Genomic DNA, 23671 nt, shown 5'->3' with positions numbered 1-23671 from the left:
TTTACAGATCTGGCTTTGTGAGTGTTACAGCCTCTCACTTAGCCATCTTGTCTACAGAAGATATTAAACTGCACACAGCACACGGCAGAGAGCAGAGTCAGGACTGAAAAACAACAAAGTAACAATTCCTAACTGTTCCCTCCCAACAGCAGATATCACCAGATTTTCAGAATGGGAGGGGTGAAAATGCTCACAGTAAGATGATAGCAGAAAAATATGGGCAAAGATCATGATCTCATTTTAAAGAAACATGCAATAATTTCTAGAGGTGGTTTATCAGATTCCACCTGTTAGCTATTCCCAGGATGCTCAGAAAAGGATGCCAGCAACTGAATCACATCAAAAAAATAAAAATTGGCCAATTGAAAGGTATAAATTATTTTTTCAAACAATGGTCCAGTTTTCCGTTAAACTGGAAGGCATGGCCTAGTCTAGAAAGATGAGTATTTAGTCCTTTAAAGGACATGGCTCCAATTAAAGAGATGTGCTGTCAGCAGAAATCTTCCTTAAATGATAAGGAAAGAGATATCAAGGGAAATTATTCTAAAGGAAGAAATACTGCTAAAAAAAATTGAGACACAATTGCCGAGTACAACAAAAATGGGTACTTGTGCATTGATCAAAACAGTAAGATGGGGCCAAAATCATCACCCAGTTGTGCAAAACTTTTCTCCCCTCAATGAAAATGGAACGTGATTTTCTGCTACTTTCTTGTGGAGGGGAGAAATAAGGCCCAGCAGCCCGGTCATTTATCCCAGCCCTTGGCACAGAGCCACCCACCACTATTGGCCAGCCGGCACCGCACCCAGAGGAATGCTCACCAATTTCTGCCACCACTGACCAATTTGGTGGCAGGAGGACATTCTGGCCTGCAATATGGGGCCTGGGGCCTGCCCGCAAAACCACTCGCCCAAAAAGGGGCCGATCAGACTTCCCCCAAAATTCCAGGTGAGGAAGGGCACTTCCATTACTTAACTTTATGGAGTGGTCAAGGGTTTTCCTTGTATTTTCCTTGGGATTTTTTTTAAAACCACTCACAATAGTGTAATGTTCTCCCTGCGGTTCTCTGTCAGCTGCACTTTCTGAAATGCCTTGGACACAACATGTGATTTGATGTAACATTGAACTGACCCTAACTGATTCTGGAGAGTGCAGCTGGTAAGACATTCAAGTAAAAACAAAACAAAAAAACCTATACTTTTTTTTGGGGGGGGGTGTCTTTGACCTCTTTGTAAGTAAGATAAGTAGCATATATCCCCCCCCACACACACATGGTCCCCATCTACCCAACAAATAGTTGGAAAAATTTTCTTTGTACCGGTAATTTTCAGCTCATCATTAGAAAATACAGTTTCTGGCTTCCGGTTTCTGTTTGCCTTAATAACACAGCTCCCACGATAGCGGAGACCATTAGCGAAGACAAACAAGGATGATTTGAGGGTAATTAGCCTTGTAAGCTCCCCCAGGGCCCAGGGGGAGATTGTCTCGATACCTGCCTTTCATTCCAACATGGAGGTAAGAGGTAGGGAGACGCTAAGCTCAAAAGCACTTCACTTCTTGGTAACCCTCCAATGCCGCCATTAAGAGCAGCAATTCTTCTGTTCATTAAGAGATTAAGATTAATGCATAGACGCGTGCCGGTAATGATGGGACAAGATTAAGGACTGCCGAATTGAAACAGCTATCAGGTCGTACAGGTTTAAATTGGAAGATGAGTTCATTGGAGCAACAAGATGGTATGTGTTGGGGAGGGGGGGAGTTAATCACTTCATTATAAATCCTTTGTTACATAAATAACTCAGCAAACCCCCCCCCCCCGAGAATGCCGAAAAAATAAAAGCAAGTGAAGAAAGATGGGAGTACAGCTATGGATTATAATGAAAAATAGGACTGTATGAGGAAAATATTAACGTTTGGACTAATTATAAAAAGGGCTTGGAGCCTCTGCAGCGTTAATTTTCTTACTTTCCCCCTCATTGAGGGGGAAAGGGACTGGAATTTGAAGACTCGCCGGGGCTCTGGCAGGGTACCAGATCACTCTTCTATGAATAATTATAATTAATTACTTCAACTGGACATGGAGGGGAGAACTTAGAGGCCCACCAGGGCTGTGGTAGGACATTGGGTGACTCCCTGCTTGAAATTGAAAGTGGAATTTTATAGCTGCATCAGAAGTTGAGAACAGAGAGAGAGACCTCTCCAGAATAACTCAAAGTCAACAGAGCCGTAAGGCACAAAGGAGATCAGGAATAATTAATATGGACATAATATTTGATAAAGAATTAAAGGAATTGATGGAAATTAAAACCTCACACAGGAAGAAGAAGAAAGGAGAACTTCACTTGTGAAATTACAAATTATTATATGTGTTAATGTGAATTGAAGTTAATTATTGTAGCTGTGGTCTAAGGTTTTTTTATTATTATTATCAAGAATGGATTGTATTTGGTTTGAGCAATAGTCTGGAGGCAGAATTAAAGGGAATTTAGACCTTGAAGTACAGCACATGGGAAGCCACACAAAATTTATAGTTGGCTATGTAATTGATCTATTTGTGAATTGGTATTGTTATTTGGCATTATTATAACATGGCACATTTTGGATTTTTGTAATTGAAAATTAATTAAAATTATTTAACAAAAAGAAAGAAAAGTGTGTGTGTTTGTGTGGCCTTTCCTGTCCTTTCCAGAAAATCACTGTGCTGCGTGAAAAGGGGCCTAGAAGTTTTTTCAATCTATTAAATAAAACTGCTTAACCCACTAAAATATATATTTAAAAAATGAATATTAAGGGGAGCTATGCCCATTGTTAAGCAAGGTTAACTAAAGTAATGGTGTCATGCCCTCTGTTGTGACACGTCCCCCTGCTGAGTGACATGGCTGGGGACTTTGAGAAGAGCAACTATTTGAGGAATACTTCAGGCAAGAGGAGAAAGCAAATATGTTTTCCAGAGCTTTTAAGAAACTTTCTTCCTCACAGGTGTAAGTAGGATTCCCAATTCTTTCTGCATTCTGCATCTTTTTTTTGCTGTTTCTCAAGATTCAGAAACATTGGGAACTATGTCATGGATAGATTCAGTGCTCCCCCCCCTCTTTTTAAGAAAAAATAGATGGCAGGACTCACCAGGAAGTAATTACAATAAGTGCCACACTTTTAATATGGGGGGAGGGGGGAGGTGTCGGTACTGCCTATCCTTAAGTACCTCCCAGAAAAAGCATTGGTTAGATTATTTTTAAAAGATTGTACTCAGGGCCGCCCCCCTTAGATGCTTTGAGGGAAATGACTTGCCTTCTCCCTTTTGGGCAACATCACAAGAAGGGCATCTCGCAGCTTTGGAGGGTCTTTTGACAAGATGCCCTCCTCTGTGGGTCCATATCCTTGCTGCTGTCACGGTCCGGTCGGTGGGCGGTTGAAGCCCTGGCTGAGGACGTCAGGACCTGAGGTAAGATGGTGATGTAGAAGCAGGAGCAGGTGCAGGGCTGAGGGTCCAGCAGCAGGCAGTCGCAGGGTCAAGGAGCAAGGCAGAGGTGAAGGTCTGGGAGTCAAGGAACAAGGCGTCGGCAAGGCAAAGGTCCAAGGGTCAAGGATCAAGGCGATGGCAAGGCAAGGGTCCAAGGAGCGAGAGGCCAGAGGCAACCAGGCAGGGGTAGCGTTGCTGTGGCCAAGAGCTAAAGGGAAATGCTGAGCTTTTATCCCTCCCCGCTCCTGCCACCAGGTGCAGCGAGGTATCAAGTGGCCTCACCTGAGTGACCACTCCTTGCCTCTCCAGCACAAGCTGAGGTCTTCACCTGAGTGGCCACTCCTTGCTTCTCCAGCACAAGCTGAGGCAGGCCCCAGTCCTGCAAAGCACTACAGGCCCCAGAGCCTGACTCCTGCCCATACTCCTGACAGCTGCATCCTTCATTCGGGTTCCGCTGCCAGGTGCCCCCAATGCAGCACAGAGTATCAAGGAAATAACTTTAAAAAATTCCTTCAGTAGCACCTTAAAGACCAACTAAGTTTTTTATTTTGGTATGAGCTTTCGTGTGCATGCACACTTCATCAGATACACTGAAACAGAAGTAACCAGACCCTTACGTATATTCAGAGGGTGGGGGTGATGGGAATGGGTGATGGGCTGATAGGAGTGGTAAACCTGTTGATGACTGTTAACGACTGTTAATGACTGCAATTGGTCTTGCGAGGGCGGGAAGCAAGGGCTGAGGTGCTAAGGAAAGCTTGATCATGTATAATGAGATAAGAATCCTATGTCTCTGTTCATTCCAGGTGGCTCCATGGTTTTAAGCTTGCTAATGAGTTGCAATTCAGTAACTTCTCTTTCCAGTCTGTTTCTGAAATTTTTCTGTAATAAAACAGCTGCTTTGAGATCTTGTATAGAATGTCCTGGGAGATGGAAGTGTTCTCCTACTGGTTTCTCTGTCTTGTGATTCCTGATGTCAGATTTATGTCCATTTATCCTTTGGCGTAGGGTTTGGCCTGTTTGTCCAATATAGAGAGCTGAAGGGCAGTGTTGACATTTGATGGCATACACAATGTTAGAAGATGAGCAATTAAATACCGTGTTTCTCATATTATAAGACACATCTTATAATTTTTTTACTCAAGAAAATAAGCCTATGGCTTATTTTCGGGGGGTGTCTTATTTTTTTAAAAAAATTACAGTATGGTACCTCCCCTGTCGCGGCTCGGCGCCCGGAACTGGCTGCTGCGTTGTCGGCGCTTCAGCAGGGCACGCTGCTGGGTCCCGCCGGGTCGGGGCTTCACGCGGCGCGCGCTGCGGCTCTTGCCGGGTCCCACCGCCGGGTCGGGGCTCGGAGCAGCGAGCGCGGCGGCGCTGAGGTTCCCTCCACCATAGGGAGCAGGGGGGGGGGGTCAGGCAAGTGTTTCACAAAACTCCCTGTTTAAAAATCCTTGAATTGCAGCAAGTGGCGCAGGAGCCCATGAGAAGGGATTTTTCTTTCTGTTCTTCTAAGTCCCCCTAGTCCCTTTCAGCCTGAAACAACCATGTTAAGTCTGGTGGTTGTATTATTGTGGGTGAGGAGTTGTTTAAGATTGGGTGGCTGTCTGTAGGCAATGAAAGGTCTTCCTCCCAGAGCTTGAGAAAGAGAGCTGCCATTGTCCAGGAGAGGTTGTAGATCTCTGATGATGCATTGTACTGTTTTAACTTGGGAGCCGTATGTGATAACTAGTGGTGTTCTGTTATTTTCTTTTTTGGGTCTGTCTTGCAGCAGGTTCTCTCTAGGTATCAGTCTGGCTCTGTTGATCTGTTGTTTAACTTCATCAGGTGGATATTTTAGTTCTAAAAATGTTTGCTGTAGATCTCTTAGGTGAGATTCTCTGTCTGTAGAGTTGGAACAGATGCGGTTGTAACTATAATCCCCTTTCCTTCCCTAGATTTCAACGGCTGTGCAGGCCAAAAAACCATGCCCTGCTCTATAAGGAGGATGAGGAGGAGGATTTAGTCATTGTGACCCAAAAAAGGGAAGTGGTCGTGAAAATCAGATTAATCCATGTTCAACCCTTCAAGGCTAAGGGGATGGATGTTCCCATAGCAAGGTAAGAAATCACCTGTGTTCAGGAGGAACAGTGAGGCCAGAGAGAATCTGGCTCGCTGGGGAGGAAGGAGGCAGGTCACTGAATCCAGAAGACTTCAGAGACATCCCTTTTGAAGAAGAGAGAGAACCATTTCTCTCTCTTGGCAGGGGGTTGGACTGGATGGCCCCTGTGGTCTCTTCCAACTCTATGATTCTGTGATTCATTTCTCTTTACTTCTGTCCTTTTCCATTATGGTGTGGTACCCACTGCAGTCTCTCAGCTTTGCAGGTGTGCCCATGGGTTCAAAGGGTTGGCAACCCAAGTTAGACTGCTAGACCAAGACTGGGGGGGCGGTCAGGGTTCAAATCCCCCTCACCCATAGAACTGAATGGGTGGCCTTGGGTGCTCACTGCCTCTAGGCTCACTACCTCACAGAGCTGTTGTGGGGATGGGATGAGGGGAGGAGACTCACGTAAGCCACCCTGAGATCCTTACAGGGAAAAGGGAATATCAATGGAATAATAAATACATAGTGAATGAAAAAATAAGAATTTTTTCTTTTTTTCCCCTTCCAGGCAGAAAACAATAGGCAGCGGCAATAGGAAGGCCAGCATCTCCAGCCCAGCTCCCCTCCAAAAAGATCCATTTCCCCCTTCCCCACAATCTAAAATATACAAATAGATAAGTTACACCTGCTTGTGACTTGGATATATTTTCCTTTGATTCTAATAAAGGTCCTCCAGGTATTTTGTCACCTCCCTGTTAGGATATGTGTGCAGTAGGGGTAACTTGACTGTGAGAGAACGTGTCATTTTCAGGTAGGTCCCTTTGCCGATTGGGAGCCTGCAATACCAGCAGCCGTTTTAAAGTCCTTCTTTCCTGATGTAGATCCTGAGTTCCGGGAGCTAAGAAAAAAGGTCCTGGCGCAAAAACATTTGGAACGGGGATGTTAGCCACCACAGTGCTCACATTAATGAATGTAGCAACATTTATCCCAGTGGTATGGGCTGTTGTTGAATTCCTAGCACACCCTACGTGGAACCTTCTGAAGCAGCTTCAAAGATTTGACTACGTATGACCTTCTCCACCAGCTCCCAACAAGTGTCATTGTCTTTTACATTCCATCGAGCTGTATGATCCTCTACAGCCATTTCCCTAAACTCCTCGCCATACTCTAAGGCTGCAGGCTGCAGCTTCCCCCTCCATCAATTTGACTTTTAGGATGATATGCTGATAGTTAAAGAGGTACCATCCCCATGAGGATAGGCTCACGATATGACACCTCCATAAATAGAGAATGTGGTCATCCAATTATGGAAGTTGCGTTCAACCGTGATTTTCTTTTCTTTTCTTTCTTTTGCTGCTTGGCTGGTTTTGACTTTATACTACACGATGAAGCTGTCGATAGTAAAGAAAACATGTCTATAAATTCGCCTTTGAGGATGTGCTCACGAATTTCCCCCCATGGGCGAATCCCTTGAGGCTAGTCTCTGTGCTTAAAATTATATTCCCTTATGTGCCCCTTTGGAACCTAGTCCCTCCTTGCCGCAATGGGCTGAGGCACCATTCTCATGCCGATGCCTCTTGTTTCTACATTTCCAGACAAACTTTGGGAAGCCAAGTTATTTAGATAACCCTTAATCCTATCTTCTAAGTCGCTATCAGAATAATCAGACATAACTGGGGACTCCGATGAATCTGAAGAATCTCTCCTCTGCATTTCCAGTGTGGTGTAGTGGTTAAGAGCAGCGGTCTCGTAATCTGGTGAACCAGGTTCGCGTCTCCGCTCCTCTACATGCAGCTGCTGGGTGACCTTGGGCTAGTCACACTTCTCTGAAGTCTCTCAGCCCCACTCACCTCACAGAGTGTTTGTTGTGGAAGAGGAAGGGAAAGGAGAATGTTAGCCGCTTTGAGACTCCTTAGGGTAGTGATAAAGCGGGATATCAAATCCAAATCCAAACTCTTCCTAGTTTGGCATGATCTCTTCTTCCTGCACTGTGACCTATGAGATTCAGGGCACAAGGAACTGTCAGAAAAACTAGTGGAGGGAGACCTATCTCTGTGCCTAACTGTCCGAGAAAGGTGATGAGAAGAACGACATTTTGCCATGCGCGCCTCGGCCAGCTCCAAGTGCTGCCTTAAATGAGCAATAGTTCTGTTCCTGTTGTCCCTTCCCTAGTGACCAATAAAAGGAATACAGTATTTGTTAGAAGAGGAATAATCAGGGGAAGGACTCACCCGATGCCTGGAGGAGAGAGTTGACTGCTTCATGGTGGTCTCAAGGCTCCCAGATGGGAGATCCAACTGATGTTGCCTTCTTGCCTCCAGTAGAAACACATTTTGTGATGGCACACTTCCTCCCCAAAGAGAAGCGTCCTCTTCTTAATCTTTTTAGCCACCTGCACGGCTTGGCTAGGAGCGCCCCTTGTTGTTCGGTTGTGCTAGCAGGCGGCATGATGGTGCTAATATTATTGTTACTATTACTATTATCAATGCTATTATTATCTTAATAAGGAAAAGGACTGAAAAAAATTAGGAAGTGATACAGCAAAGAATTAGAAGAAAGAGCCACAGAGCCGCAGAATCTAAGCCTTCGCTTAGGGAAAGCTGTGAATATAAAACAGAAACTGTGACTATCTGAGTGTGTACGCATTCTTAGAACCAAGCCAACGGAAGCCTCCCAGGTGGAAGGAAAATTCTTTAAAGGGGCACACCATACCCAGGCCCAACAAGCGTAGTCAATGGCAGCACCTAAAGATTCCATGCTGGCACAGCACAGACAAAATGACTGTGAAACAAATCAGATATAAATTGTGCAGGTAGAACTGTAGAGTTGGAGGGGACCCCAAGGATCATCCAATCCAACCCCCTGCAATGCAGACATATTCCACTACCCCACCATAAGGATCAAACATGCAACCATGGCCCTATCAGCACCATGTTTTAACCAGCTGAACTGACCAGGCACTGGTCCATACCTGGAATACTGTGCCCAATTCTGGGCACCACAATTTAAGAGGATGTTGAAGGAATTGGGTACGTTTTACCTGGAAAAGAGGAGACTGAGAAGAGATCTGATGTTGTTATTGTTGTTTAGTCGTTTAGTCGTGTCCGACTCTTCGTGACCCCATGGACCATAGCACGCCAGGCACTCCTGTCTTCCACTGCCTCCCGCAGTTTGGTCAAACTCATGTTCGTAGCTTCGAGAACACTGTCCAACCATCCCGTCCTCTGTCTTCCCCTTCTCCTAGTGCCCTCCATCTTTCCCAACATCAGGGTCTTTTCCAAGGATCCTTCTCTTCTCATGAGGTGGCCAAAGTATTGGAGCCTCAGCTTCAGGATCTGTCCTTCCAGTGAACACTGATGGCTGATTTCCTTAAGAATGGATAGGTTTGATCTTCTTGCAGTCCATGGGACTCTCAAGAGTCTCCTCCAGCACCATAATTCAAAAGCATCAATTCTTCGGCGATCAGCCTTCTTTATGGTCCAGCTCTCACTTCCATACATCACTACTGGGAAAACCATAGCTTTAACTATACGGACCTTTGTAGGCAAGGTGATGTCTCTGCTTTTTAAGATGCTGTCTAGGTTTGTCATTGCTTTCTCCCAAGAAGCAGGCGTCTTTTAATTTCGTGACTGCTGTCACCATCTGCAGTGATCAGGGAGCCCAAGAAAGTAAAATCTCTCACTGACTCCATTTCGTCCCCTTCTATTTGCCAGGAGGTCCCATCACCTCCTGGCAAATAGAAGGGGAAGAAATGGAGGCACTTCAGCAGCAAGAAGCACGCCAATGGGATATCCCTCCTTCTTTGCATCTCCTTTGTTCTCTGACACACTCGGACCTCCGAGTTCAGGGAGAAGGAGGGGGTTCCCCCACTCTTGATTGATGTATCGCCCAGCTGTTCTCTCCCTTCTGGTTGCCTAGCTACTATCTCAAAGCTGGCTAGCTCCTCTCTCAACTGTGCAGCTTCTGTCTCTGCCTGTCTCTCTTCTTCTGGAAACACTGGGAACGGGGTGGGTGAGAATATTTCCCCCTCCTCTTCTGTTAGGAGCTGATCTCCCTGTGATTACATTCCCCAATCTCCCGATCCAGACCAGCCCCTGACACTACAGCAACCATCACTGCAGCTTACCAGCAAGGAGAGGCAATGAGGTCAGCATGGTGCAAATGCACTGGCAGAGCCCATCTGGCACTTCAGCTAGTGCATTTTCACCATTCTAAACTCTCTGCTGTCTCACCCTGCCCTGAAAGGCCACAGTGACACCAGTGATTGGAGGTTAGGTAAGCCCCCATCATTTACTGCTATCTGTGTGGTCATTGGGGGGCGCTGGGTTTGGGGGCCCAATCTGAGCTGCACCACTGGCTCCAGTCACTTCACCTTTTGCTTAGAAGACGCTTTAAGACCTTTCTTGTCCCTTTTCAAAATCTGCTCCTGCTCCATTGTTGATTTGCCTTGGAAATTCAAGGGCCCATCTTGATTCCCTGCTGTGTTTTGCCATAAATATTGCTGACACTTCTTCACTGCACTTTCTTTAAAAGCAAGTTAATATTTCAAAGAATTAATTAATAGCTGCACCATTTCACAGCCCCATTATAAAGTATGCTAATGGACTAGACACACTCTTAATGGTTCAAGATTGGCTGCGGAATGCAGCAGTGGAATTTTAACAGCAGAGTTCTAGGCTGAGATAATTTAAGTGAATGGACTCTCGGCTGCTGACATAATTTATCGAAAGGGTTGGCAGGTATGTTATGTTGCACCTGGAATAGATACATGCTGGCCAAAAAAGCACCATTTAGTAGAATCATGGGAGTGAAGAAATACTATAGGGTGCCAACTTCTCTATTATTTTCATTGTTCAGTTCACCATTTTCCCCAAGCTCTCAGAGGAAGCATATTTCTGGATTAGTAGACCTGTCCAACTGTAGGATGGCTGAAATATTAAAGGCTCCCTTGAGTAGGCAGGAAGCAGAATGCACCTTATAAGAACTCCTGGTATAGCAATATAAGAATTCTTCACTTTACGGTTGCCTTCTCCACGGAATGAAGATCTAGGTTGCACTATTTTTGCATCTGTTAGACAAATGAGAAGACCTTTGAAGTTGACTTGGTACAGGTTTTGAAGGCTGAAATCCTAACTAGGCCACTCATTTTTAAGATGAAGTAAGGCACCCTGAATATTGTGAGATTCACACCTGAGTAAGAATGTGTAAACCTCTCTGAGTTTGATTTGAATTTGACTTTAGCCAAAACCTGGCAAAAACATGCAAATACGAGGAACGTTGTTAGCCTTACTGAAAAGCTTTATGTTGTCAACAGTATTTTTTAACTGTGGGATTTCAGGTTAACAAACATTGCAGGTGCATCGAACAAAGTACAGTAGTTTATTTTGATTGTTTCATATAGTTGGCAGAGTTCTGGGGAACATTTTAAGTACTGCTGTAATATGGATTCCCCCCACCCTCACATCCCAGTTACCTGATCTAGTAAAAAGTGAATTGTGACTAACTTGACTCAATTTCAATGGAACCTAAGTAACATGAACTAGCTGGAATAAGTATTGCCTCCTTATACTCTAAAACTATATCGCTCGAATTTAGTGTTCCTCATCCAACTACATTTAGTCACACTTGTTCCACTGAAATAATAGTAAAAAAAAGTCTCATTTATGTCAATGAAACTAAAGTACAATTTTAAAAAATCTGAGCTGAATTGAGGATATTCCCCTACTGGTCTTCTGACCGCTCCCCCCCCAAAAAAATTTCTTTTAATTCTAGGCATGGGAAGGAGGAGTTGTTACCAAGAATGCAGCCTCTTGGGAGACAAGCGTTCTCTTCCTAGCTTTCTGTTTTAATCAGGGCTGCATTACCAGTAACAACTCCATTGCCTGTAATTAAGTAAAGAAAAAAACAGAGAGGAAGAATTCTCTCTGTCTCTCTATCAGAAGATAAAAGATCATCATGCAAATGTATAGAAATACATTATTATTATTATTATTATTATTATTATTATTATTATTTATATACTGTCCTATACCCAGAGGTATACGAACGTGAGTCTGACCAAACTGCGGGAGGCAGTGGAAGACAGGAGTGGCTGGCGTGCTCTGGTCCATGGGGTCACAAAGTGTTGGACACGACTAAACAACAACAACACCCGGAGGTCTCAGGGAAGTTCCCATAAAAAGATCACAGTATATAAAATAAAAATAAAAGCAATAACCCAAAAACATCCCCCCCAAAGAGCCACATTTTAAAAGGGAATGGGCTGTTGATCAGGTCAATCAAAGGCCTGGATTAAAAGGAATAACTCTGCCTGACGCCTAAAGGTGTATAGTGAAGGCGCTAGGTGAACTTCCCTGGGGAAAGCATTCCACAGATGGGGAGCCACTGCAGAGAATGCACACATATCTAAATATATGAACCATGTGTCTGAAATAGTATGGGAGAGCAATCCTGAAGCCATTTTGACTCTCCTAATGACCTCAAATATTCCTCTGCAGTAAGGGAGGCAAATGGCAAAAGCCTTCCCATTGTCTTTTTGCTTGCAAATCTTGTCTTAAGGGCATATTTGTGTATGAATAGGGTGAGCATGTGACCTGGACTCAGGAACTCAAGTATTAACCATCTCAAAAGAATGGCCAGGCTGCCCAGGTAATACAATCAGTGACCATTATCAGGTATCCTGGGAGACAGGATTTCTGCTGTAACCGCCTCCTTCTGTGATGTATGTGTGATGGGCTTTTTTGGAGGGGTCTTGGGCCACAGGGGGGGCAGTTTCAAAAGTCTATATAAGGGCTTGCACACCATTGTCCAGGGTTCTCCTCCCTCCTGTGTGTATTGAGTGGGGACCCTGTTGCAACAGTTCCTTGAATAAAGATCAGGCTTACTACCCGCTTTGCTTCTCAATATACTCTGGTTGGCCTTTGTTATTTTCTCCTGCCAATAGGGAACCCACTTAAGTACTCTATACAGGGCCGGCTCTAGGGGTAGGCTGGGTGGCGCGGGGTGCCAGGGTGCCGGCCTGGCGGGGGGGCGCCGCACACTGCGCCCGCCCACCAGTCGCGGCAAGAAACGGAGTGGGGCAGGGGTGCCGGAGCGACCTCCGCACCACGGCGCCAGGACGCCCGGCGTGCTTGAGACGGCCCTGACTCTATACAGGCTCTGGAATACCCCATAAGGGAAAGGCAGCAGTTTTTCTTATAACAATGTTAACACAGCCAATATGGTTTTCTACCTGAAGGTTTCTCTATGATTAAAGAGCCTCAGTGTTTTATACATGTAGCTCTGGCTCTGGCAGCAGAGCTAGGCGTTTCTATTTAAGACTGGAATAACAGATGGAATCTAAGGGAGGCCATCCTCCTTGTTGTCAGAGGACAAGGATTGTATCTGTAAATGGCCTAAGTAAATGAATCAAAATGTAAGAAGAAGAGAGGGAGGAATGTCCACAGATGGGAAGTTGCGTTATACCATTGCTATTTCCCCTTTTGCAACAAAGCTAATGTGTAGAGTCTGAAAAGTAGTCTGTGTTTATTTTGTTCACCTTGAGGCCGCAGATGTCTGTTGTTTGATTTAAGATGCTAGGTGAGCGATCTGTCTGACAGATCTGGCCTGTTACTAAAATTGCTGCCGAACAAACAACAGGAAAACACCCTGTCTCTCCTTCACATTGTCATTAGATTGCCTTTAAAGCTGCCTCAGTCTTTCCCTTCTCTTCTGCTCTCAGCGAGGGAGCAAGACGACACAAATGTGATTGTTTCAAATCATTCTAAGAAAATACAATAGTTTTTTAAAGGGGGTGGGGAGAGAGAGCTGATGTAATGGATCAATCCATTAATTGATCTAGGTACAGTGGAACCTCGGTTTATGAACACCTCGATTTACGAATTTTCGGTTTACGAACACCGCGGACCCATCTGGAACGGATTAATTCACTTTCCATTACTTTCAATGGGAAAGTTCGCTTCAGTTTATGAATGCTTCAGTTTATGAACAGACTTCCGGAACCAATTACACCCATGCTTCGGGTTAAGTACACTTCAGGTTGAGTACTCCGCGGACCCATCTGGAACGGATTAATCCACTTTCCATTACTTTCAATGGGAAAGTTCGCTTCAGTTTATGAACGCTTCAGTTTAAGTACTCCGTGGACCGTCTGGAACAGATTAATCCACTTTCCATTACTTTCAATGGGAAAGTTTGCTTCAGTTTATGAACGCTTCAGTTTATGAACAGACTTCCGGAACCAATTGTGTTCATAAACTGAGGTACCACTGTATATCAACACACTTCTCATTTCTCACAGGTTAAGTTCAGATGCTGCTCATTGTGAGCTAGACTGTTCAGAGGTACAAGGTCCATGTGACTGTGATGGGAAGGATAATTAATTTAACAATTATTAGAGAGTGACTACAGCTCTGGGTAGCAATTAAACTTTAACTAGGGTAATTCTGAACTGGACAAGGAAGAGATGAAGGACCAACTGTACTGGCTCTGCTTATTGACTTCCTCCCACAGGAACTACCCAAAAAGTGCTCTCGCACACACACTAATCAATGGTGGCTTGGATAGAGTTTTCCCTTAGGCATTTCAGACAGAGGTTATTCTGATAAAGCTTCTTTTGCTATTCAGTAAAATGGCCTCCCCAAATTCTCCTCCCTGTTTCTGGGTGGTGACATTTGTGAGGGGGGAATTCAACAAATATTATTCGAGGGGGGAGGATTTTCACCGAAAGCTGTCTTCTGGGGTTTGGCTCATCTGATGTTGAATGAAATCCCAGTGTTGTTTCTTACCAGTGAATAAAGAAATCAGTGAGCTAAGACAAGGTGACTGGAAGCAGCAGGGGCCGAGCCCATGACTTCATTCAATTATATTAAAATTAAGCAATCTAAAAACTGGCTCCGCAGTTGCAACCTGAATTCATGGGGGGCAGAACTGGGGAGGCTGAATAATCTCCAGGGAAGGACTGAAATGGGAAAATTCAGGAGGAGCTAGAGAAAGATTTATTCATTGGGTGGGATTCAGCAAAGGCATGTACAAATGTTGGACAATTGTTGAAATTGTGGAAAATATGTGCATGAGACGTGAGCAAGAGAAGGATGGAATCTGAAGGTTTTATTTGCAAGAGAACCATGAGAGAAGCACGGAACGACGCAAGACGCAGGAGCTGTTGCTCTAACTACTGGGGTCAAATGAAGCAGGCTAGACAATGCTACCATTCAGTGGATTTGTAACTGGCTGACTGACCGAACCCAAAGGGTGCTCATCAATGGCTCCTCTTCATCCTGGAGAGAAGTGACTAGTGGGGTGCCACAGGGTTCTGTCTTGGGCCCAGTCTTATTCAAGATCTTTATCAATGACTTGGATGATGGGCTTGAGGGCATCCTGAGCAAGTTTGCAGATGACACCAAATTGGGAGGGGTGGCTAATACCCCAGAGGACAGAATCACACTTCAAAATGACCTTAACAGATTACACAACTGGGCCAAAGCAAACAAGATGAATTTTAACAAGGAGAAATGTAAAGTACTACACTTGGGCAAAATAAAAAATAAAAGGCACAAATACAGGATGGGTGACACTTGGCTTGAGAGCAGTACATGTGAAAAGGATCTAGGAGTCTTGGTAGACCACAAACTTAAAATTAGTCAACAGTGTGATGCAGCAGCTAAAAAAGCCAATGCAATTCTGGGCTGCAACAATAGGAGTATAGCATCTAGATCAAGGGAAGTAATAGCACCACTGTATTGTGCTCTGGTCAGACCTCACCTGGAGTACTGTGTCCAGTTCTGGGCACCACAGTTCAAGAAGGATATTGACAAGCTGGAACATGTCCAGAGGAGGGGCACCCAAAATGGTCAAAGGCCTGGAAACGATGCCTTATGAGGAACGGCTTAGGGAGCTGGGTATGTTTAGCCTGGAGAAGAGAAGGTTAAGGGGTGATATGATAGCCATGTTCAAATATATAAAAGGATGTCATATAGAAGAGGGTTGTCTTGTTTTCATATTTGGTGTGCCATGCCTCAACAACTTGTTGGTTGTGTCACACCAGCCTTTCAATGCCAAAGCAGACATCCTGTTCCATGGACAATTGGTGTCTGGATTCTGTTGGCCATTCCAAGCATACCAGGATACTGGGCTTGAAGCCCAACATTTCCCCAATACATGAATCTACTTGCACAATAAGGCTTCCCACCGTATCCCTTCCATACCCCCCAAATTGGTTCAGAAGGTCAGGGAAACCTCCAGAACAGTGCAGTAATGCTTATTCAGGCAGAATGTTTATAACAGTACAACACTGAATTCCATCTATGGTTTCCTTGAAGATAACCAAGACAAATAAAGACAAATAGGCTAGTAGCTCTCAAAGGACTCTTGTCTTAATTATAGGTCTACAAAGGTTAATGGGTACATGATTCTTGGTATCTTGCTGCAGAAACATTAGGTATGTAACTGCTTTGCTTGTTGTTTGGTTGTGAACATGATTTCTTTGCCGAAATACTCAGAGGAGAAAACTGGACTTTGAGTCTCTGAAAGGAAGTGCTGTTGGTGCTGTGGTCTAAACCACTGAGCCTCTTGGGCTTGCCAATCAGAAGGTCGACAGTTTGAATCCCCATGACAGGGTGAGCTCCTGTTGCTCTGTCCCAGCTCCTGCCAACCTAGCAGTTTGAAAGCATACCAGTGCAAGTAGATAAATAGGTAGGTACCACTGTGTCGGGAAGGTAAACAGTGTTTCCTTGCCCCTCTGGTTTCCATCATTGTGTTTTGTTGCACCAGAAGCGGTCTAGTCATGCCGGCTACATGACATGGAATGCTATCTGTGGACAAATGCCCGCACCCTCAGCCTGAAAGCAAAATTAGTGCCATAACACCATAGCCGCCTTTGACTGGACTTAACTGCCCAGGGGTCCTTTATCTTTACCTTTACTGTTGGTGCATTGAGGAGAAAGATGGGGTCCAAACTCTACAATGATGCAGTACTTTTACTAGGACCAACCAAAGAGTCACAAAACTGGACAAACTTTCCATTCTCCTAGGTCTCTTCATCAGGCTGGCTGTGGGAGGCTGGATAATGGCCCTGGTTTCCCATCAAGACCCAATATATTATCTCTACCAAGCTCTGAGTTTCTGACCACCTGTTGCCCTCTTGGCACTAAATACCTGCATACTGGAGTCTTGGAGAAAAATCAGCTCTTTTCCCCAGCAAAGGAAAGCTGCAAAAATTATGGAACGCCTTAATCATTTCAGCAAAATTCAGTCTGTGGCATATCTCAGTTTTATGACAGTAACCACGACAAAGGCTTCATTACTGCTGACTCTAGTTAAGAGAATGCACAATGAGACTCGTTAAATTAGTTGAATGTGTTTGGACAGCTAATATCTCTGCAAGTCTATTATCTGCCTTGACTACAATACTACAGACTGTGATAAAATTAATTCTTCACAGCTTAACAATGATTACCTCACTTAGAAATATAATTACCTACTGTTGTGGTTTTCTGCCGCCCTTATTTTGAATACCATTGTGTAGCAATTTGCTTTCGTGTTCTCCATTTAAACCTTTCCTGTCCTCCATGCCATGCCTCCTCAGAGTTTTGTTGTAGGTGTTTTGTGCCATATATTATGCAAAAGGGCATTTTGCCTTGTGCTATTCACCTTATTTTGTTCTATGCATGTTTACTCAGATCGGAGGTAAGCCTTTCTGTATTCAGTGGGATTTATTCAAAGATTAGCAGGCATAGCATTGCATACAAAGAAAGAAAGCATGATTACGTTGCCTCGGGAGAGTGGGGGTCCTAGTCTAAAACATCTTAAGGTTGGAGAAAGCAGATTTAGGGGCTCCAGAAATAACAGAATGTTGTTCATGCATGCTAGTTATTATCTCTCAACCAGACCTACCTCGCAGCGTTGTTGTGAGAATAATATGGGGGTGGAGACACACACACTGCCTTGAGCTTCTTGGAAGAAAGATGGGATATAAATCTAATTAAGAAAACAAATACATAAATGAAATAGCATACCTCACAGGTATGAGGAGAAAATAATTCATCTGCAACACACTGGATTTATGGCAGGAAAAGTGGAGACAAGAGACAGACAAGAGACAGCTTGAGAAATATTAAAAATGCTTTAACCCCTCTTTTCAAGCTGCTCATATTTTGATTTCAGTCAAGTACAATCTATACTGACATCCACTAATTGTGACATTCCCTGGTCCCCCCCCACCTCCTAAAGAGGATCTCATAGAGATAGCATCTTCCCTGCATTTTTTTTTTTTTGATACACCAATGGAATGATTGTTGTGGTCAAGAACCTCTTTCTATCATAGGCATTGGTGAGGCAGTGATACTCACTGCAATATGAAGGGAGACCACCCTCCCTTCGGATGTCAAGGAGATAAAGAGCTACACAACTTTTAGAAGACATCTGAAGGCAGCCCTGCACCAGGAAGTTTTTTTATGTTTAATGTTTTATGACATTTTTATATATGCTGTGTTATAAGAATTCTAAGCTCTCAAATATAAAATAAATGTTCATAAATGTACAAGGCAAATACATACGTAAGTATATAAACCACATGTCTGAAATAGTGTAGGAGAGCAATCCCCAAACCATTTTGACTCTCCCAAATTGACCTCAAATATTTCTCTGCAAGGAGGAAGGAAATGGGAAAGCCTCTCCATTATCTTTTCCTTACCTGTCTTAAGGGCATATTTGTGTATGAATAGGGTGAGCCTGTGACCTGGATTCAGGAACTAAAGCATTTACCATCACAAAATAATGGCCAGGCTGCCCAGGTAAAGCAATCAGTGACCATTATCAGAGAACCTGGCAAACAGGTTTTCTGCTGTAGACCGCCTCCTGTGCTGTAGACCACCTCCTTGTGTGATGTATGTATGATTTTTGGGGGGGTGGGGGTGGGGGTGGTCTTGGGCTACAGGGTGGGCAACTTCAAAAGTCTATATATGGCCTTGCGCACCATTGTTCAGTGTCCTCCTCCTTCCTGCGCGTCGAGAGCAAGGACCCTGTTGCAGCAGTACTTTCCTTTTTTTAAAAAAAAAAAATACATTTTATTCCAGTTTTCCAAATTCAACAAATTAACAAAACCAATCTTTTATACAAAATCTTATATTCACATCTTTTACCTTGCTCCGCCGAGCTATGACTTCCCCCCCTCCCTTCATGCGGGTTTCTTGTTAATTCCCTTTTTTGCAGTTCCTTTTTTGACATATTGGTCAATTCGTAAGGTTTATTTTAATCCTGCGAGAGTTTTTAATGATCTACAGTTTTTCTCCATATAGTCCACATATTTACTCCAGTCCTTTTGAAACCTTGTCTCCCCCTGGTCACGAATCTTGCATGTCAATCTAGCAAGTTCAGCATAGTCCATCATTTTTGTCTGCCACTCCACAATTGTAGGTAATTCCTGTAATTTCCATTTTTGGGCTAACAAAGTCCTAGCCGCGGTTGTTGCATACATAAACAGTGTTTGATCTTCTTTTCTAATCTCTCCTCCCATTATTCCTAACAAAAATGCTTCTGGTTTTTTTGGAAAAGTATATCTAAACATCCTTTTCAATTCGTTATATAAACTTTCCCAAAATCTTTTAACTTTTTCGCATGTCCACCACATATGATAAAATTCACCATCTTTCTCTTTACATTTCCAGCAACTTTTGTCACTCATTCTATACATTTTAGCTAATTTAACTGGAGTTAAATACCATCTGTACATCATCTTATATACATTTTCTTTCAAGGCAGTACATGCTGTAAATCTTAAAGTTTGATTCCATAATTTCAACCACGCATCATATTCAATATTATGCCCCAAATCTTTTGCCCATTGCAGCAGTACTTTCCTACTGCAATAAAGATCAGGCTTACTAGTCGCTTTGCTTCTCAATATAGTCTGTTTGGCCTCTGCTATTTTCTCCTACTGATAGGGAACGCACTTAAGGACTCTACAAGGGCTCTGGAATACCCCATAAGGGAAAGGGAGCAGTTTATTTTTCTTATAACAGTTGTAAGTCGCCCAGAATGGCTGGGGCAACCCACCCAGATGGGTGGAGTATAAATAATAAAATTATTATTATTATTATTGTTACTAGTCGTAGTAGTATGCTCCACCTAATTGTGTCTGAGAGGTCTCCAGGCTAAACGTAGCACATGCCAAGGCTCCACAACATCTTATTTTTTCATAATTAGATTTTTCTTCAGTTGCACAAAACATGATCAGAAGAATTTATGGCTGCCCGCTCTGCATTTATCCTGCTACATGAAAACAAACTAGTTTTCAAGGCAGGCCTCTGATCTCACAGCAATCTGTCACCCTCCTTCAAGTGCCAGCCTCATGCTCCAAAAATCCCTGTTATCTTAAGCTGTAGGGCTGTTTTCTAGCTTGGTTACCGATTCAACTCCTCACAGCATGACATGTTGGACTGCACAGCTCAATAATCAATTCAATGAGAAAATCTGACTACTGTTGGTGTGCAGTCGCCGTTGCTTTGCTGGCCCTCTGCATGCTATTGGTGCTTTGATTAACTGCCACACTGAGATCCAGTGTGTTTGAGGACCTCAGCAAGGAAAACCGGCATCCAAACTCCTAAACAAGTTATGGACCTCATAAGGGGCAAGCTACTATCTCTCAACCTACCCTATGTCATAGGGTTTTTGTGAGGGTAAAACGAGAAGGCCGTTGGATGCCGTTTTCAGCCTCTTGGAAGAAGAGCAGGATTAAAAAAATATGACACACACACACACACACAGAGAGAGAGAGAGAGAGAGAGAGAGAGAGAGAGAGAGAGAGAGAGAGAGAGATCCCCTCTGAGTTCTCCTTAACACAAACACATTGTTCTAGATTTGCTGCTACAGATCGTAACGGTGTTACTCCTATACTTTGGGGAAACCTGCCTTTGTAAGAGTTGCACACTGCAAAAATATATTATAAACCCATTTCACAGGGACAGGCAATGAACCCAATGCAAATTTTGATAGATCATTTTGATGATCGCATCTCAATTCCCACATTATAAATTTCCGGTATGGGTATGATGCTGTTCCTTCCTGTGAAAATGTAAATCAGGATGCTGATTGCTTTTGTGAACTAGGGCTGCCACCAGTCCTGTATAATATAGGCTCGTCTTATATTTCCATGTAAAATTCTACGTCCTGTCTTGATTCAATAGGGGGTGCAGTTTGTCCTTTATTTGCTTCTTCTTCTTCTTCTTTGGCGATCATTTGTGGGTGTTGCAAACAAAATATCCCCTTATTCCCTTATGGGGTACACAAGAGCCCTTATAGAGTCCTTTGTAGGTTCTCCATCGGTAGGAGAAAATAACAGAGGCCAACCAGAGAATATTGAGAAGCAAAGCAAAGAGGAGAACCCAGGACAAATGCCCTTCTATAGCCATTCTGAAATTCCCTGCCCTAGAACTGAAGATCACCCCTCCATACATCATACCTACATCACAGAAGGGGTGTAGCCCAAGACCACCCCCCACAAACATCATACCTACATCACAGAAAAGGTGGTGTACAACAGAAATTTGAATGTTGCTTTTCCTGTCTGCCAGGTTATCTGATAATCTGATTGCCTTTTCTGGTAGTCTGCCAATTCCTTTGAGATGATAATTACTTAATTCCTGAGACAATGGGAAGGGCCTGTCAGCTGTTGAGCAGCTTCAGGCAGCTATCCTGAGGCGCGCACTTGCCTCCAGAGAGCGGACTGAAGCCGCTCAACAGCTGACAGGCGCAGTGGAGGCGGCCCCAGGCTCGCGCTCCCCGCGCGAAGCTCCGGAGACGCGCGGGGAGCGCGAGCCTGGGGCCACCTCGCCACGCCTCTCTGCTGTTCAGCGGAGGCGGCCCCAGGCTCCCGCTCAAAGCTCCGGAGGCACGCGGGGAGTGCGAGCCTGGGGCTGCCTGCCTCCCCCGCGCCTGTCACTGCACTTGAGCGGCTTCAGGCCGCAATCCCGAGGCGTGCGCGTGCCTCCGGAGAGCGGCCTGAAGCTGCTCAACAACAGCTGACAGGCACAGTGGAGGCGACCCCAGGCTCGCGCTCCCCACGCAAAGCTCCGGAGGCGCGCAGGGAGCGCAAGCCTGGGGCCACCTCGCCGCGCCTCTCAGCTGTTTTTTATTTAATTTTTTATTTTTATTTATTTTTTTCTACTTTTTATTTTTTTCTATTTTCTATTTTTATTTTTTCTATTTCTATTTTTTTTATTTTATTATTATTAATGGTGATCTTGCCTAAGGTGATCTTGCCTAGAGTGCAAAAAACCCTAGCACCGGACCTGGGTTAGGGCTCTTCCAGACTTTACTTCCTTTACTTCCACATTTCTAGGCACAGGTCCAAGCTTTACAGCTCTGTGTCTGAGCATTGTTGTTTTTTGTCCTGGCTCTTTCTCTGGGAAAATCTGTTTTATCGCTGAATCAGAGCAAATGAGTTTTCTGCAGACTGCCATTTGCACCTATTCAGCAATAAAATGTGGGTTTTCCTGAAGAACTGGGACAAAAAAACCACACACACCAAAAAACAAAACCCATGCTTGGACACAGAGCTTTAAATCATGGACCTCTCCCTGGAAAGTGCAGCAGAAAAGGAAATATGGATAAGCTTTTAGTGTCCTCCAAAAAGTGGACCAAATTAATTCCATTCCGATCACTGCTGGGGGAAGAGAGCTAAACGATAAATTGCAAGAACTCAGGCCAAAAGAAGATGATTTCAAAAAAATCTTCACAAGGTTTTATTGATTTGATGCGGAGTTTTAATGGGAATCAATCCCAATGTTGAAGGCAAATAAGGATAAATTCCAGTAAACATCAGGACAAGGCCCTGTTTCGACTATTCTTCATCAGCAAAGATTCACAGCTCAAAGTGTACCAAGTATGTTTGACTCCACCACACTCCCTGGCAGCAAATTCCACTGCTGAACAGCTCTTACTGTCAAGAAGTTCTTCCTAATGTTTAGATGGAATCTTCTTTCTTGTAGCTTGAATCCATTGCTCCGTGTCCACTTCTCTGGAGCAGCAGAAAACAACCTTTCACCCTCCTCTATATGACATCCTTTTCTATATTTGAACATGGCTATCATATCACCCCTTAACCTTCTCTTCTCCAGGCTTCTTTCATTGGCTTTTGCCACTGAAATAATCAACTGCCCATTTGTACAACCAGTGCACACACATAGCAGTGAAGTCACAGAATATTTAAGAGGGGGGGAAATGGCTTGAGCAAAATAAAGTCTTTATATGCTCAAACAGACAGCATTCTAAGGTATTAGAATGGATATTTTTTTAAACATACTTTCCCCATTCCTTTATTTGCACACAGTCCAGATGGTAGCACTCATCATGTCAAAAGATAATGGGCTTAATTTAGCTCTCCTACACTGACAGCTTAATACATCTGATGACACCATAAAGCTGAGAATATTGCTCAGTGCATTGTTTTTTTGAAGTGTTAGCCCAGAAAGGTGAGACAAAAGGCACTAAAAATTGGTTTACACTGATTGATGTTCATTCAGATCCTTAATGTGTTCATCCATTTGGTATTATGTGGAGCAATTAAATCTAATATTTGCGCAAGATTGGATTGTTATTTAAACTTCACCTGAAAGTCCCACTTGAGGGCTCAGAATAGGAAGCCACCATAATGCATTTGCTCCCCCCCCCAACCAAAAAAAAAAAAAAACATACCAAATATCTCTCTGCTGTGGAAGGCATTCTCTATGCACCAATAATTTATTTAATCATGTTCCAGACATATTTAAAGTGTGTTCAGGTTTTTAAATAACCAAAGTATGTTTGTAGCGTTTTTAGCACTTCTTAAGGATGAACCCAATGGCTTGGAATTTTCATCTTTTTCTGGCAGTATGGCTTTATATTACAACGAAGAATTTCGTCTTTGGGGATATGAGATTATGGTAATACATACTGGTCTCAGGAACTGGGCATTTGGAAATCCTGGCACATGAGAGGAAGGTAGAATTCAGTGGCCAGGTTGCTGACCGGAGCAAGGCGGTCTGAGCATATTACACCAATCCTGGTCCAACTGCACTGGCTACCAATTACTTTCTGGGCCCAATTCAAAGTGCTGGTTTTGACTTATAAAGCCTTAAACAGCTCAGGACCGCA

Source organism: Zootoca vivipara, chromosome 7 (assembly GCF_963506605.1).
Source record: "Zootoca vivipara chromosome 7, rZooViv1.1, whole genome shotgun sequence".
In the NCBI taxonomy this organism is placed as follows: domain Eukaryota; kingdom Metazoa; phylum Chordata; class Lepidosauria; order Squamata; family Lacertidae; genus Zootoca; species Zootoca vivipara.
This window is presented reverse-complemented; position numbering follows the sequence as displayed.